Source organism: Cetorhinus maximus, chromosome 26 (assembly GCF_964194155.1).
Source record: "Cetorhinus maximus chromosome 26, sCetMax3.hap1.1, whole genome shotgun sequence".
In the NCBI taxonomy this organism is placed as follows: domain Eukaryota; kingdom Metazoa; phylum Chordata; class Chondrichthyes; order Lamniformes; family Cetorhinidae; genus Cetorhinus; species Cetorhinus maximus.
The window spans coordinates 26320582-26336391 of record NC_135904.1 but is presented as its reverse complement, the minus strand read 5'-3'; the positions used below and the strand labels follow the sequence as shown (position 1 = coordinate 26336391).

Below are 15810 nucleotides of genomic sequence, written 5' to 3'. Positions count from 1 at the left end.
CACTTTTACACTGTAATTGCTGTGACATAACAAAAAGTCACTCGGGCAGAGTCGGGGATTGAGGTGGAGATATTTACCAGGAATTAGCCTAGGGTGTGAGTAGCCATGCTCCAATGGTATGAATATTCAATGAGGGCTCATTAGTAGCAGAGTGATGCTGTGACGGATGGTGCCCCTAGACCGATATGGCCTAAACATGAATTTTATAATGAGTCATATTTCACTACACGTCAACATGTTTTTTACTTTCTTCCCTCTCGTCTCTACCATCTCTGCTTTATCAACACCTCAGAACCCTTCTTTAGCTCTTTCTCTTACTGTAATTTATTCTCTTAGCTTCTCTATTGCCTTTACAGAAACACAACTTTGGCGAATTGCACTAAGAAACAAACCTGAGCAGAATACCAATTAATTTGAACGCAGACACTTCTCAAAATTATTTTTTTCAAAAAAAAAAGTCAGTGTCTAGCACATTTAGTCAGATGTAGACTACTTTGATTTATGGTGTTATCTCTCCAGTTGATACAATGGATCACATTAGTGACCTCCTCAAGACTGCATTTGGAAATTAAAAACTTTCAGAGGACCCTTGTTAACAGACTAAGAGACAATTAAACGTGTTCTGTGTAGCCTTGCATTCGAAGATCAATTTTATTGCTTCACAATGACTTCCACAGACTCCCACAAAAGACAGCTGCCAAAAACTGGAGTAGCTTTTCAAATGTTACAATTGCCTTCTGAGTGAGAGCTCTTAAATATCTACTTTAAGCTACATTAGAGACGGCCTTATGTGTGTTCCGTTTAAGGCTATTTCATTTTCTCCTAATGGAAATGGAGAGAGAGATGTGATTTTAATGCACTTTTTCTCCCAAAAAATAGTACATTAAACTACCACCATCACATCAGTAAAGCAGTAGGTTAATTCTAAAATATTCTTGAATTATTGGTCTTAAAAGCATTTGAAGTGCATATTAGGAAGTACATTTAACTAAAGTGTATACAATTTTTCTAAGGACATTTTTCTCTTATGCCCATATAGGACATCTGTATAGCACATTTCTTCTGAAATAGCTGTCAAATGTGTCCAATGTAATTTAAGAGCAAATCGTTTGAAGAATTCCTCAGTGTGTTCTATCTGCAATCAGGTATATTCAACAGTGTTCCGATTATGTTTGTAAAGTTTGCCAACATTATACATTTAGCCACTTTATTGAGACCCATGTAGGCTTATACAGCGACCTTGTGTGATGATCCCTCAGCGTCCCCAGGCTTGGGCAGGCTAGCAACCAACAGCCTCTTAGCTATATAGGTAGAATTTTGAAATGAATTGAAAGAGGAATCATCACTAATTTTTTGCTTAGGGTAATATGTCCACGGCTTGCTTGTCCCAACCCCTATGCAGCCTGATCCTATTTCTATAGCAACACATACTACGGAGATCAACTTGCTTCCAATCCTGTCAGTGAACCTGGAATTAGGCTACTACAAGAACAACAGCCATTTTATAACACCTCATATGTAGTAAGATGTTCAAAGGTGATTTGTGTGACTTAAAAAGTTACAATAAAATGCAAAATTGCTGGAAAAAAATATTTGCTGCACGAATGAAGACCGGTGAAAGTTTCCGTAAAATGAACCCTACAGTTCCTGACAATATCAACAAATTAAAGCTAGCAGATAGAAAGCTGGAGTAAAAGCGTGTGACAAATGCAGGAGGCAAGCAAATAATAAAGGGACAAGACCTAACCCAAAAAAATCAACAAAATACTTCAACTTGTTTCCTCTTTTCCCCGTGTTAATTTTTGTTTTGTTTCATTCATCAATTTGCCAACTTTTCCTAACCCATTGTGTGTGTGTGTTTTTTTTCCCCCAATTTCCCCTACGTCTTCATTAATTTGTTTTGTAAGTCAAACAATTTCTTTGCCTGGCTGTCCCGTGGATTGAAAACACCTTTAGATTTTTTTTTACACTTTTTTTTTCACTTTTCCTCTGTGTAGTACCCATTCGTTTTTTTCTTGTTTGCTGTATAAACAGAGAGCAATTTGCACACTTTATACATTTATTTACAAATCTGTCCCCTTGAAACAGTACAAATGTTTTGCTGCAATAGCTGGTTCTGCTATTCCACTACTTCACACTGTCTAAAGGTGATAATTAAACAAAGCGCAAGGGCTCTTGTGGTTAAGCGTAGAAGGCCAATATACAGGCTGCAAGTTCCTCAGACAGTTAATTGCAGGGATCTTGCAACAAGAAAAAAATGATAAGGCCATTCTGGGGGTATTCACAGCGTCACCGATATCTGTACCAATGGAAAGGCCTGGGTAACCTGGAAGAACTGGGAACATTGTAATTCAAAACTGAAGGGGTCTGATGGTCTTCTGGCTCTTGTTCTGTGATAGAAAGCTGAGCAGTGTGGTGGAGGGGGGGTGTGGTGTGGAGGGGGGAGGTATGGTGTTCGTTGAGGAAAATAGAGCAAAAGGCATTCTGCAGGTAAAGAAAGTCAAAACCACACATGGCCTGTGACTGTAATTTTAAGTGTTGCAATTTTAGATTGGCAGAATGTAAAGCAGAGGCAGGCTTCTGTCTGAGAAAGTCACACTTGACAGGTGAAATACAATACATCTCATTCTAAGTGGATAGTGCAGTTTCGTCATTTTATAACACATATCACCTGTTAACTGGTGCGCTAAATCCCACCCAGAGTACACCAGCCAGGGCTCACTTAAATAGACTAGTGATGATTGTTTTGCATTTTTCCTCTCTCCATTTTGTAAATCCCTCCTCTCGAACCCCACCTGCATTAGGCACCATTCATCAGCTGTACAGCTGTCTCTAGGCCTTTGTCTGAGGTATTCTGTCTCTTGGGAGAGCAACTGACGTACATGACTCCACATAGACTTTTCCTCCCATTCTATTAGGAAGTGACTCTCACCTGCTGAACTGGGAAATTTTAAATACGAACAGGCTGGGAAACATGGGCATGAATTGGTATCCTTCTACTTTAATAGTTGGATGATCCAACCAAACAAATTAATTGGATAATGGGAAATGGTGCACAAAAATCACACACCCAAATGTAAAATAGTCACCAGATTAATCAAGTTGGGTTTACACTTTGGCAAAATGGTTATTGGTTATGCCTAACCAGAAATATAAGCCACTGCTGGATCACAGTTCTTTAATTTCAAGAATTCAAACGTGGTTTTACATTCAACCAGCTGGAATCATCTTGGACATCAAATGTTCCCAAGGAACTAAAATGCTACTCGGTCCAACTCTGTCTCTTATTCACATATTCAAAATTGTTCTTTAACGATTACCTAACATTCTACAATGCTGGGAACAGGAGGAGGCCATTCAGCCCCATGGCCCTTTGGGCCTTTTCCATCCTGGGTAATCTGTACTTCAACTCCACTTATATATTAACATCTCATTGTTTGTGACTGTTTCTATATCTGTCAACAATTTCTCATTTCAATGGTTTAAACTCTCATAATTCAGAAACTATCAACACACAGCCACACGGCAAGTGAACTGGCCATTTGTTCCATCGAGCTTATTCTTCCACATTCAGAGAGGCGGGGCCAGGGTCAGGGCAGGTACCCACCTTCAAGTGGCAGCCAATCAATTACATTAATTAAATATGATTCCAGGACCAATTAAGGCCCTGTTCCCACGCCAGCTGGGGTTTCCAGTTGGCAATGAGGATAGCCCTCATTGGCCTGAAACACAGTTAGTCCAATGTGGTGGGCTCAGATTGGGAAGGGGGTGGGGAAGCATTTGATCCCACAGGTGAACATCCTGCACCTGTAATGGCCTCTGGGCCATAGCTGTGGCTGCTGGCTATCCCCTGCAGGGGTTGATGTCTAGGATCATGGCCAGGTAGCTCTGGCTGTTTTAAAAATATTAAAAAAAACTTACCTGACCTTCTCCCTTCCTCTCTCCAAGTTCAGATCAGCAGCTCCCACCTCAGCCAGTGGGGCTCCTGAGTTGTGAGTGTTGGTGTGCCTCCAGTTGGCCCTCCAGCCTCAGGCACCCACCCACCATCCCTAATCAGATGGCAAGCCTGTTCTTTAGCATTTAATTGGGCTGAGCCATTGACATTACCAGTGGGCATGTCTGGAATATGCCATGCAGGGTTAGGGCCCATTTCAGGTTCCCAGTCCCGGAATGAAAATTCAGCCTAACGTTTCAGGTCGATGACCCTTCAGCCACCTAGAATCCAAGATCTGGAGTTCCCTCCTGAGACCTCTCTCCTTATTTAAGGTGCTCCTTAAAACCCACCTCTTTGACTAAGCTTTTGTTCACTTGTCCTAATGTCTCCTTTGGCTTGGCGTTAATTTTTGTCTGACTCCCTTCCTGTGAAGCATCTTGGGACATTTGACTATATTAGAAAATGCGATACAAGTGCAAGTTTTATTGTATAACTAATAGATATCTTCTGTGCAAATGGCAATCAGTTCAGACATGGCATTGATGTGGCCCATGTTAGTTGATGTTAGACATTCCATTGCATGTATGGGGGACTCCTAATGTGAGTTTTCACTAGGTCACAATTTGTTCCATCCTTTTTCCAGGATCTTTTTAATTGTAGACTGTTGTACTTCCTATCTTACAATAAAAGGTCACCACAATTCAGAAGTATTTCATTGGCTGTAATGTACTTTGGTTCTAAGGTCATGAAAGGCATTGTTTAAATGCAAGTTTTCCTTTTCTTTCTATTTGTTAACCATATTTTTAATCTAACATTTTCTAACAAACATTAATTGTGACACCAAAGAAACTGTTTAATTGACAGGACCTTTATTATGGTGATTGGTCTTAATTAGATGTAACAGAATCAACAACAAAGAAAAAGATAATTTCTGGACTTAATGTACACCTCAGTGCTGATTCACAGAAATGTAACTATAGAGTGTACAACTCACAGCCTGCTTCAAACAGCAAATGAGGGTGTAGGTTATGTTTTGGGAGCCACATATTTTAATCCAGAGAGTCAAATTAAACACACTTAACCCTCTCATCACTGTGAAACAGTTTGATGGCAACAAATTCAATACGGTGCCACTGAAACCCATGACTATGAAGGCTAATTGGTGTTTATGTAAGTCACACAATGTTTAAGTAATGACATTCTCTAGGAAAAAAGTTGCTACAGAAATTAAAGTCTCTGCTAGCACATCCAAACCTCGAGCAGGGACTATTGTTACAATGCTGGACTGCGACTCTAATTGTGAACAAAAATAAAAATCTCAAAGTCATCTGGCAAGATAAGATGAGACAGAGGAGCATTGTATACCTAATGACAGACTCTTCTGCATCCCCGATGTCATGGGTCATCCGTGTTAAGAATGTGTGCATCCAATCATCTACTGATTGTTATCATGGTCAGCCTCAAGCACGAATCAGACATGAACTAATTTTGAGCTACAGTGAATGAACAATGACCTTTTGGAGCACTGATGACTATATGAGGGAGTTATGCATTTATTGCCTAAAATATGGTGACATTAGCCAGTGTACCAATTACAGGGAAAACTCCTTCCATTAGGTTCCCCAAACTGTTTACATGTTTGTTTGCTTCTTATTTGCAAAATTGCCACAGAATTATAGGTGGGGTTGCAAATACAAAAGCTTTTGGTATTTAGGCAAGGGATAAAATGAGCATCATTTAATATATTGTTTACTACACAGACCATTATTATTAAGACATTTACCACCATATAGAGAATGCTATATAGAGGAAAATGGAACATCCATTTCACTTAATTTGTCTTTACTACAACATGATACGTATTTTAATAGACCATCTGTCTATTACCTCTTTCTAGGCATGGCTGGCATGTGTGAATGACTCCGTAAAAAAATGCATTGCCATCAGCTTCTGTTTCTTGCCACTTCAATTCAATTCGGTAGTCCAAAAGTATGCTATTGCTGTGACAACGCACCTGCATACAATACATTTATGACAGATCTGAATGAGGGTGGAGTGATTCGCTTGGGAATGTTATCAGCTGATGTAACAAATTTTATATCCCATTGGAATATGATAACATCTTTGACTTAACAGGGTATATCAGAGTTCTTGTTGTATAAGATGAGTTTACTACCTGGATTCAAAACCTTTTTATATTTACACAGATGTAGCTTTACCTATATTATTAAATGTAATTGCATTATAAACTATGTCATAAGGCTGAAACCTATAACCTGCGAATTTTATGCACATCTTTTCTAAAGAAGCTTCTATTTTTCTATTGATTTCTGTCAAATTCTTTACACTTGGCATATGACAATAATGGTAATTTGCATTTGACAATATTCCATGCATACTACGTTTTCACCTTTACAAATGTTAATCTGTTAATTGTTCAGCTAATGGGATGACTTTTACATCAATTTTTTAGTAACTGCTAGACTGTAGGCAGTATAAATGTCATATGTTCCACCCTTTAAGGGGTGCTGAACAGTTCTATTCTTATTTAAATAGAGCACAGCATTTTCTTCAAATAGATTAGCTTTTGTTCCAATACATATGTTACACGTGCTCATTTTAAGTGCATACCTTTGCTAAGTGCAGCTGGAGTGTTCTACATGTTTATGATAATAAGTTGTGTTGCTTATGTATGTGGTGGTCTTGAAAATGACAGATTGGCTTCTAGTTCCTCAAAAAACACAGGAGAGACAAGTGCACCCAATAAATCTTGGCAGGTCACCAATCGTTTGATTGACAATGTTTTTAGAATACGGTTATCTACTTTAAAAATAAATCACATTGCTTCACGTTTCACTTGAATAAAGGGTTAAGTCATAATCTTCCATCTGAATAAGCACAGAAATTGGATATTTAACATTTCCTTAAGTAAATGTTCAAACGGGCATGCGCAGTAATAATAAAAGCTAAATACTAAAAAGTGGGAAATTGTCAGTCTTAGATACGCAAGTCATAAATGCCTTTTGAATGCTAGAATATGAAAAACAGATCTGGCTGGGAATTTTGAAAAGATGTTATGAACTAGTTTATCTGAAGACCTAGCATTTCCTCAGCTTATCTTCTTCCTGTCAATCATCAATGAGCCAACACTGTCCCTGCTATAATTCCAAATCTTTCTCATTTGAGAATGAGCACAGAGAGATAGTCCATATGATTGCCTCTGGATTGGCCAGTATACCGATTTAGTGTTTACAAAGCGTCAGTCAATGTGGCCATAGAAGTCTCATTTGGTAATTAGAAATTTATGGTCCTCTTTACAGTATAATTAATAAAGGAAAAACTATAAACAAGGGCTGATAAATACGCCAGAGAATATCTTACTGCCACTCCTGAACTCCCAGGAGAACTTACTGAAACACTGCCAGCGTTTCCATAGGAGTGACTCCAAACATATTGCGAGCACCTCCACTGATGTCTCAAGCTATCTTTACGATTTCCTTTTGTTTACAGGTAAAGAGCAGCATTAAAATTACAGCCAGCATAATTGACATGAATACCTAGATGCTAACAATAAAAGCAAAGTATCTGTAAATTTTGCACCTGACAAATCAGAAGCTGTAGCATCAATTGATAGCTGTCAATACATGAAAGCTGCATCATTAGTGACAGCAAACTAGTGGAGACTGTGCACTGCATGACAGTAAAAGTCTCTGTGGACTCCAAGGTCATTTTTTGCAAGCATGAATTGGTAGTTTGAAGGGTTAAGGCTTCAATATTATACCTTCCAACCTACACTAGCCGCATTTTGAAACAATCAAAAATGATCATTAACACACATGTGCCTCTTCATATTTCACTAAAATCATGTGGTTTCCAGTAGCGGGCGAAACTAAAGGGAAAATGGTAGCTTTTGCAAGTGGTTTTGTTATGAAAGTTTATAATTTCTAAAAAATGCTTGAAGCATTGCAGAGAGAGATGAAATTATATCCAATTGATACCATAGGATTAATTTTCATCTTGCATTCAATCAATGCAGGTAAGGAAACCAAAATCCTGTTTTCTGAAAATATTTTACAAACGTTGACCTCTTCAGCAAAATAAAACAGGGTTTTAAACACATTGGGGCCTGTACTGAAAGGTGAGAGCATTTTAATTAAAGCACCAGAGAGGTAAGTTGTACTTCTTCAGTGACCTGAGGGAAAATATCAAAAGGATGAGACATGCTTAAGAAAACAAGACCAACCTTTCAGACTTCAACATAGCATGCAAGTTTATTGTAAGAATTTGAACAACTGAAAGTTTTTATCCCAGAGAGCTTGAATATAATCCATGTTATTGCTGTATTTCAAAGCTAATTGATTCAAAATAACTTTAAAATGGGATTTGGACGATGAAGCGTTTTGGGCCAATCGTTTGTTGCCCTTTACGAATATTTGGTAGTGAAGATTTATAGTTTCTCTGTTACAGGGGAAATCACAAGAAGCAACACTGCCTCATTGATTCATTTAGCAGGAAGTGTTAACAAAACTACATTTCCCACAAGTTCCTACATTTTACTGGTAATTAATTCCCATAAGGCACCACATTCCAGTAGGAAGTGTAGCATCTGAAGTCTAGTGCATGTGTGAACAAGACATCAATTTGATAGTTCTGTAAATATAATTTGTGACTTAATCAAGAAAGAGTTATACTATGACAGTGGCAGCCAAATATCGGATAAATAAAAGGCCATATGTGTTGAATAAAGTATCTAGCAGTGGTCTAAATGCAAGTATTGTAGTGAGTTTGACCAAGAGTTAGTGCAGAAAAATAGATCTATACTTGCTGAAAAGAAATATATTCTTTGTGTGAGCAGCTGTTTTGTTATATATAGACTATTTAAAACTGAAGCCAAAAGGCATTGTCATGTTGTACCGTGGGAATTAGCACCTTAGGCCATTGCCTAAGATAGAATTAGACACGCTGGTCAACTGTTTCAACTATTAGGTCTCTGGGTGCAAAGAAAGTCTTATAGAGGTGAATTAGGATTAAATCTTTGCCTCCTAATCACATCAACATCCACTTTATAAAATGACTGTTGAGTCAAATGGTCTTGTTATATTATGCAGTAAAGACTTCATTCTGTTAATGAACTGTAATAAACAGATGCAATGATGGTACAAAGCCCATTAAGGGTTAAAAGTATAAAAATTTCTGTACTCAGATCCTTTAAATAAACTTATATAGGTTTACTATGAAAACCTACTTTTCCGCTAATCCTGAAAATAATAAAGCATTAAGCATTTCTGTATTTTCTACTGATCCCTCTTGATTGTATAAATTACAGTTATAAAAGCGTTAGAAGATCCTGAAACAACACAATGGAGTAAGGGACTATTTTCATTTTTGTTCAGGAAAACAGGCAAAGTCGGTCACCAGATGAAATTTTTGAAGAATAATAGGAAATATTAAGTCAGACGACAACTTTAATACATAGACACATAGTATGGTTTGCACCTTGAAATCTTTATTGTCAGTCAGAATAGGTAGACAGGACTTAAGTTCAGCATCTTATCTGAATGCCTAGGCCTCCAACAGTGCAGTGGATCCCGGCAGTATAAAATAAAGAGCCTCAAGTCTTCCAATCAAGTTTTGATTCCATAACATTCAGACCTAGGGGTTGAAAATGAAAAAACAATTGGTAGAAGTTTACTGTCAAGTGATGAAGTGCTTAGTAAATTTGCTTAGTTCGGTGTGGCTAAAATTTGCTATGTTTCTGAAGGGAAAAAGAGCTAAATAACTATTTTCACGCCAATTTTTTTGCATTATATTAGTGAGTTTAATAAAGCACGGCACATTATTTAATTAATTATTGAATATATGAGAAATTATCAGCTGACTGACAAATTTCCAATCCTTGTGCACAATGACTTGACAACTGGGTATTCATATTACTAATATTACAGCAATAAATATTCACAGAACATATGCTGGTTAAAAAGCCAGCAAAAGTACCAGATTTACAAAATAAGAATCCCAACTTTATCATCTTGCTGAAAAAAGACCACAGGTAGTGATTGGCGAGAACATAAGATGTATATATTTTACCCGGATTACGTGCCAGTTCATACACAGGAGACAACACACAGGAATCTTTATCCCACTACTCAAAGGTAAGAAGCAGTTCAATTCGAAGTCAAGCTAACCAGGAGGCACTGGAACACAAATAGGTGTTTGTGACTGTAGAAAGGTTAAGTACCCGGATGAAAAGGTATGTCATACATATGATAATCAACCAGATTTTGCCATGGTCAGAATTACTCATCCACGTGAGTTTCCAGAATTCTCCATGCTACAGCCTTGATGGGATCTGTGAATTTCTGTTGAGAATGCCAGGAATGTGTTCCGTTGCATGTGACCCCACATTAACTCTTTGAGAAGTGGCATTGTTTGTAGGATTCCAAAATAACCTCTTCCTTTTAATATCACCTAAACAAATCACTTTTTGTTAACAAACTAAGAAGGAAAGTCACTGGAACTTTTTCATATTAATACAATCATAAGTTACCTCAAATGACAAAGAATAGTCTTGATAGAATAAAAGAACAACAATAGAATAAATAAACCTCGAATAAGACCAGACTGACAAAGGCTTATCTTCCATTCACCCCTAAATATAGACATGGGAAGAAACCCCATGGGCAGTATTTTGACATCGGCGAGCAGGGGCGGGTCCGACACGCCGATGAATAAAATGACGTGTGATGATATCGGGCGTGCGTCCCGATGTCACCGCGCGCCATCGCAATATTTCAGTGGGTGGGCGCTATGATTTCTGAGGCGTACCCGCCATTAATTAATGGGCCACTTAAGGCCCTTGAGCCATTAATACAGCGCAATTTTTCAGAGCCCATGTGATTTTCAGAGTGTCACACGGGCACAACAGGCAGACAGGTAGGCCACATTTCTAAAAACCGCACCCACGGGTGGGATAAGAGGGGTGGGTGGGGTCGTGAATGCTAGTTGTTAGTCATTTACTTATTAATCTTATTGCTGCTTGCTTGTGTGAACAGGAGAACTTCAAATCTCTTCAGAGCTGCTTTTACACGAATAACAGGCTTCAGGAAAGGACTCTGGAGTAAACATAATTCTTGGGGCCTTGCAGGTTTCAGGCAGCCTTCCCTCACCCTGGGAATGGGGATTGTGGAGACACTGGAGACACCTCCTCTGAGGAGGAAGAGAGGGCCAGAAGCGGGAGGAGGCCAGTAGTCCATATTCAGCTTCCAGGGGAACCACCTTTGGGAGCGCAGGCACAAGGGGCGTAGGGCCAACAGGAAGTGCAAGGTGTAAGGGGCTGCAGAAGATGCCACTATCCTGCTGCTAGGGTTTACGGGCGGTGAAGCAGCTACCTCAGTACATCTGAGATGCAGTGCCGAAGGAGGCTCCACCTCTCAAGGGAGACAGTGATCTCCGTCTGCCAGATGATAGGCCCTGAGATCAGCTCCAACTGTGTGGGTGGACACCCCATGCCAGTGGCATTGAAGTTCATGGCTGCCCTCAACTTCAATGCCTCTGTCTCTTTCCAGGGGTCGGTGGATGATCTTTGCAGAGTCTCCCAGTCAGCTTTCCACAGTTGTGTCAAACTGGTGACAGATGCTCTGTTCAAGTGTGCATTTACTTTCAGTCACTACTGCTCAGACGATGCCAGCCAGGCAGAGCGAGCCAGAGGCTTTGCAGCGATTGCTGGGTTCCCCCGTGTCCAGTGTGCAATGGACTGTGCACATGTGGCCATCAAGGCGCCAGTGGGTGAGCCCGGTGCCTTCATCAACAGGAAGGGCTTCCACTCCTTGAACGTGCAGATAGTGCGTGATCACAGGATGCAGATTCTGCAAGTCTGTGCAAGGTACCCAGGCAGCTCCCATGACGCTTACATCCTGAGACACTCCCAGGTGCCGGGGCTCTTCAGTGCTCCAGCCCAGCTGGATGGTTGGCTGCTGGGTGACAAGGGCTATCCCTTCAAAAGATGGCTCATGACGCCTCTCCGCCATCCAAGAACAGAGGCTGAGCAGCGATACAATAGGAGCCACGCCTCCACAAGGGCGGTGGTGGAGAGAACCATCGGTCTTCACAAAATGTGCTTCCGATGCCTGGACCGCTCTGCAAAACCCTCCAGATCGTGTGTCACTGATAATGGTTGCATGCTGCGCTCTCCACAATCTGGCACTGGAAAGGAGGGACGTAGCGGAGGAAGAAGATGTTGACGCAGCTGCGCTGGCTGCACACGAAGAGCCCAGTAGTGAGTCCGAGGGTGAGCACGCTCAGGGGAATGCTGAGGGGATTGATGCCGATCCAGGCAACCTCCAGGGAGGCAGGGACACACAGGAGGCTTTGATCCAACAATCCATCAGCTAACCCACCACAGATGGGCCTCCAACACATGCCAGGGCTGCAGGCTGCATACTCGATACCTGACAGCAACTTCTGCCTGGTTAGGAACATTAACTATGTGCCTTGTCAATAAAGCTCAATGACAGACCAGTCACTCATAGCATCATGGGTTCCCGTCCACCTGCAGGAGTAATGAAGCACCCAGAGCCTTGTTCAGAACTACAACATTTAATCATTTCATAAAACAAAACAGAAATGAAAGTTCATTAAAAGGTGTTGAGCTGCACAGCGACTAAGAAGCAACTAAAATGGGGGCAACAGAAAACCACCAGTGAGAAGCCCATGGTGTGCCTAAGGTGATTTACGCTTACGTTTTCTGGTACTATGTCTAGGTGCTCCCCCCTTTGCTGGCACTGGCATTGGAGATAGCCTGCTCACTCTGCTGTCCTGTTGGCCTTGATGACCTTGGCGGGCGTCCTCTGGCCCATGGAGCCAGTGCTGGCCCAGCCTGGGAGGGAGTGGCCAGTGGCTTGGCTGGCATCTCCCCAGTCGCCGCAGTCTCATCAGATGCCACAGTCACTGGCAGAGGGGCGGAGGAGCTGCTGCCCTCATCTGGAGCGCCCTGAGAGGAGCCCGTGCGCCAACATGAGGTCGTTTTGAACCTCCCTGCTCACCATTGATGGATGGGCACCTAGCTGGGATACTGGGTGTCCAATCCATCTCCCACATTGACACTGACCAGCTGAGGTCAATGCCGATGTGAGGGTTTGCAGGTCTGAGCGCATCCCCAGGAAGCCCTGATTGTTCTCCTGGAGGAATCTCTCCATGAGAGTCGCCACCCTCTCCATGGAGGAAGCATTGCGCTCGGCCACAATGCATGCATGGACTCCTCCACCACAGAGACCACGGCACACATTGCCTCATGTATCTCCGCCAGATCCTCCCGCACACCCTGCTGGACTTCCAGCATCCGCTGCCTCAGGGACAACTCCAGAGGCTCATCATCAGCCATCAACTGAGCACGTTCCTGGTCCCCAGCACTTCTCCGACTGCCAGTGCCATGGGCACTCTCTGTCTCCGCCTGCACCTCAAGTGATTGTGAAGTGCCCCCACCACTGTGCCCGGGACACTAGCCAATGATCTTATCCCCATCGAGGTGCTGGTATCTGCGCTGGTGCCTGCCTGAGTGAGATGGTGTGCCGCTGGTGCACGTGTATCTTCAGCGTCCTCAGTTGTCAGTGCGGTCCCTCACCTCCTCAGTCCGGGCGTACTCCGGTGAGGCTGAAAGGAAGAGCTAGAGCATTCGATTAGTTGAAGCCGTAACACTGTCAATGTGCATGCCTGGCCCCCTGATCAGGATGTGCTTCTCCTTCCATAATCAATGGGAAACCCATGTTGGATGCTGAATTCAATATACAGTCAACAGTGGAATGTTAGTAATGACAGACACTGTAACCTCAGTGCACGGCACTCTTACCTCCCACTGGCACCCCAACCTCACCGCTGCCGGTAGACCTGGGCTCATGGCGCCTCTCCAGCTCGAGAGCCTCCTGCTCATATCGGCCCTCCGCCAGTCCGCATCCATTCAGTGTTATTGTGTGCGGTCTTATCCTGAAAAGGAGAAAGGAGCATCGATTAGTCCACCCTGTGCCTGGATTGCCATTGCAGCCCTGCCACCCCCACCTGAGTGAAACGTTGCAGGGCTCACCTGATTCGTGACCCTAGAGCCGCCGCACACTCACTCCCAGCAGCCAGGGCTGACCCCCTTGCCCAGATGCTGCCTCCAAAACATTTGCCACTCACTCTGTATGACCTTCCAAAGCAAGGAAGCACGACCACCTAGAAGGACAAGGGCAGCAGATGGATGGCTGTCCCGCCACCTGGAAGTTCCCCTCCCAGTCAGTCAGCATCCTGACTTTGAAATGTTTCGGTTTCCAGCACTTTGCCTGGGTACAGATCCTTGAGGTCACCCCCAAAACAGCACTGTGGGTGTAAGTGCACCACATGCAGCGGATACAGGAAGCAGCTCAGGACCACCCTCTCAGGGGCAACTAGGCATGGACAATAAACGCTGGCCCACCCAGCAAAGGCCACATGCTGTGAATGAATGAATGCACTAACTAAATTCAGAGCTGGGGGGTGGGGGGTGGCCAACCTAACTGCTGTGCTAAGTGACCCATGCCAACATGGTACTCACCCTTCCCAATCGCAAGAGGTTGTTGAACCGCCTGCGGCACTGAACCCAGGTGCGTCGCACCACATCGTGTGCGCTGACCCCTTTTGCTATCTGCTCCCAGGTCTGTTTGGTCATGTGGAGGGGGGGGCCTCCTCCTCCCATCCCTTGGCACTGTGATCCCGCGCCGTGCTGCCACCACCTCGAGGAGGGCAGTGAGGCACTCATCTGAGAATCTCGGGGCACAACGCCCCGCTGACCTGCCCTCCTGCCTGGCCTGCTCGCCAAGAGCGCCCTCTGGCATCCTTCTGTGCGCCATTGTTGCCGGCCTTTGGAAGGCTGCCTGCGCCATTTTTAAACAGGACACCGGGTCGCCATTGGACCTAGCGGTCATTGGAGTCCCGCCGCTGCCCGCCTCCTCCCGCTGATCTCGGGAGCCGCGATTCATGCTGGGCAGGCCTTAATTGGCCCACCCGCGTAAAATAGCGGTGCAGAGCCAATCGCAGGCCTCACCCATTCCCGCCCAGCCCACCCGACATGCTAAAAATTCTGCCCAATGTGTACGTGTCGAGCCATATCAACAGGAAGCTAGCCATTAGGTTAGACTTGGAAGCCTCTAATCTGGTCCATCCTGATTAAACTGGTTTTGTATTAAAGCTTCATCATGGACAACTTTACACAACCATTCAACGTGCTGCAAATGCACCTTTTCACCTTAAAAGTGCATGCATCTAGAGTTCAGCAGCTGAATAAACATTGTGCCCTGTCATACAAAGCTCCTCTCCTTATAAAACAACACATCTTCTAAGCTAGCATGAATGTTCTTTTGGGCAGAAAAGAAGATAGAGTGTACCTTTGTTTTCCTCAGGCTCAGATGAACAGCTATTGGGTACCTTTGGATAATAGCTCAAACTCCCCTACTGTAACTCTGTCTGTTGTGTACACCCCTGTTTCATATTCCCCCTCTTCCTGATGAGGGGTCAGGTAGGGTTATCCCCTATTTTTCCGACTCATTTCCTTGCCCATTGAACCCCTAATTAGGCAAGCATTCTCGTCCATGCAGAGATTGCAAATAACAAATGAACAAATGAAAAATCACAATATGGAAGATATAGCTCATGTTACCCTAGCATCTGCCAGTCTATTAATTACTTTTTATTGCTATTGTGTCATTAACTCAACTCCAAAATAGAAACAACAGCCATAGTTCAAATGATATCAAATCAGAGATTTGGAGTTCCTCACCCTTACAGCACAATAACAAAAATTGTTCAGCAGGTACAGATCAACATTTTGGGATGAAAAAAATGACAGATGAATGTGTATTTTAAAAACA

The 15810-nt window shown here is 42.9% G+C and overlaps 1 long non-coding RNA gene across 1 annotated transcript in view; it reads right to left on the bottom strand.

Annotated features, from left to right (window-relative positions):
* The window catches only part of LOC144668398 (uncharacterized), a 30719-nt gene extending 16855 nt beyond the window's left edge, over positions 1 to 13864 (bottom strand). Inside the window, exons 1-2 of the long non-coding RNA XR_013573490.1 lie at positions 13779 to 13864; positions 9431 to 9586 (exon numbers count right to left, since the gene is read on the bottom strand). This is a non-coding gene — a long non-coding RNA (uncharacterized LOC144668398). The remainder of the gene's footprint in view (positions 1 to 9430; positions 9587 to 13778) is intronic.
* Positions 13865 to 15810: the final 1946 nt, after the last annotated feature.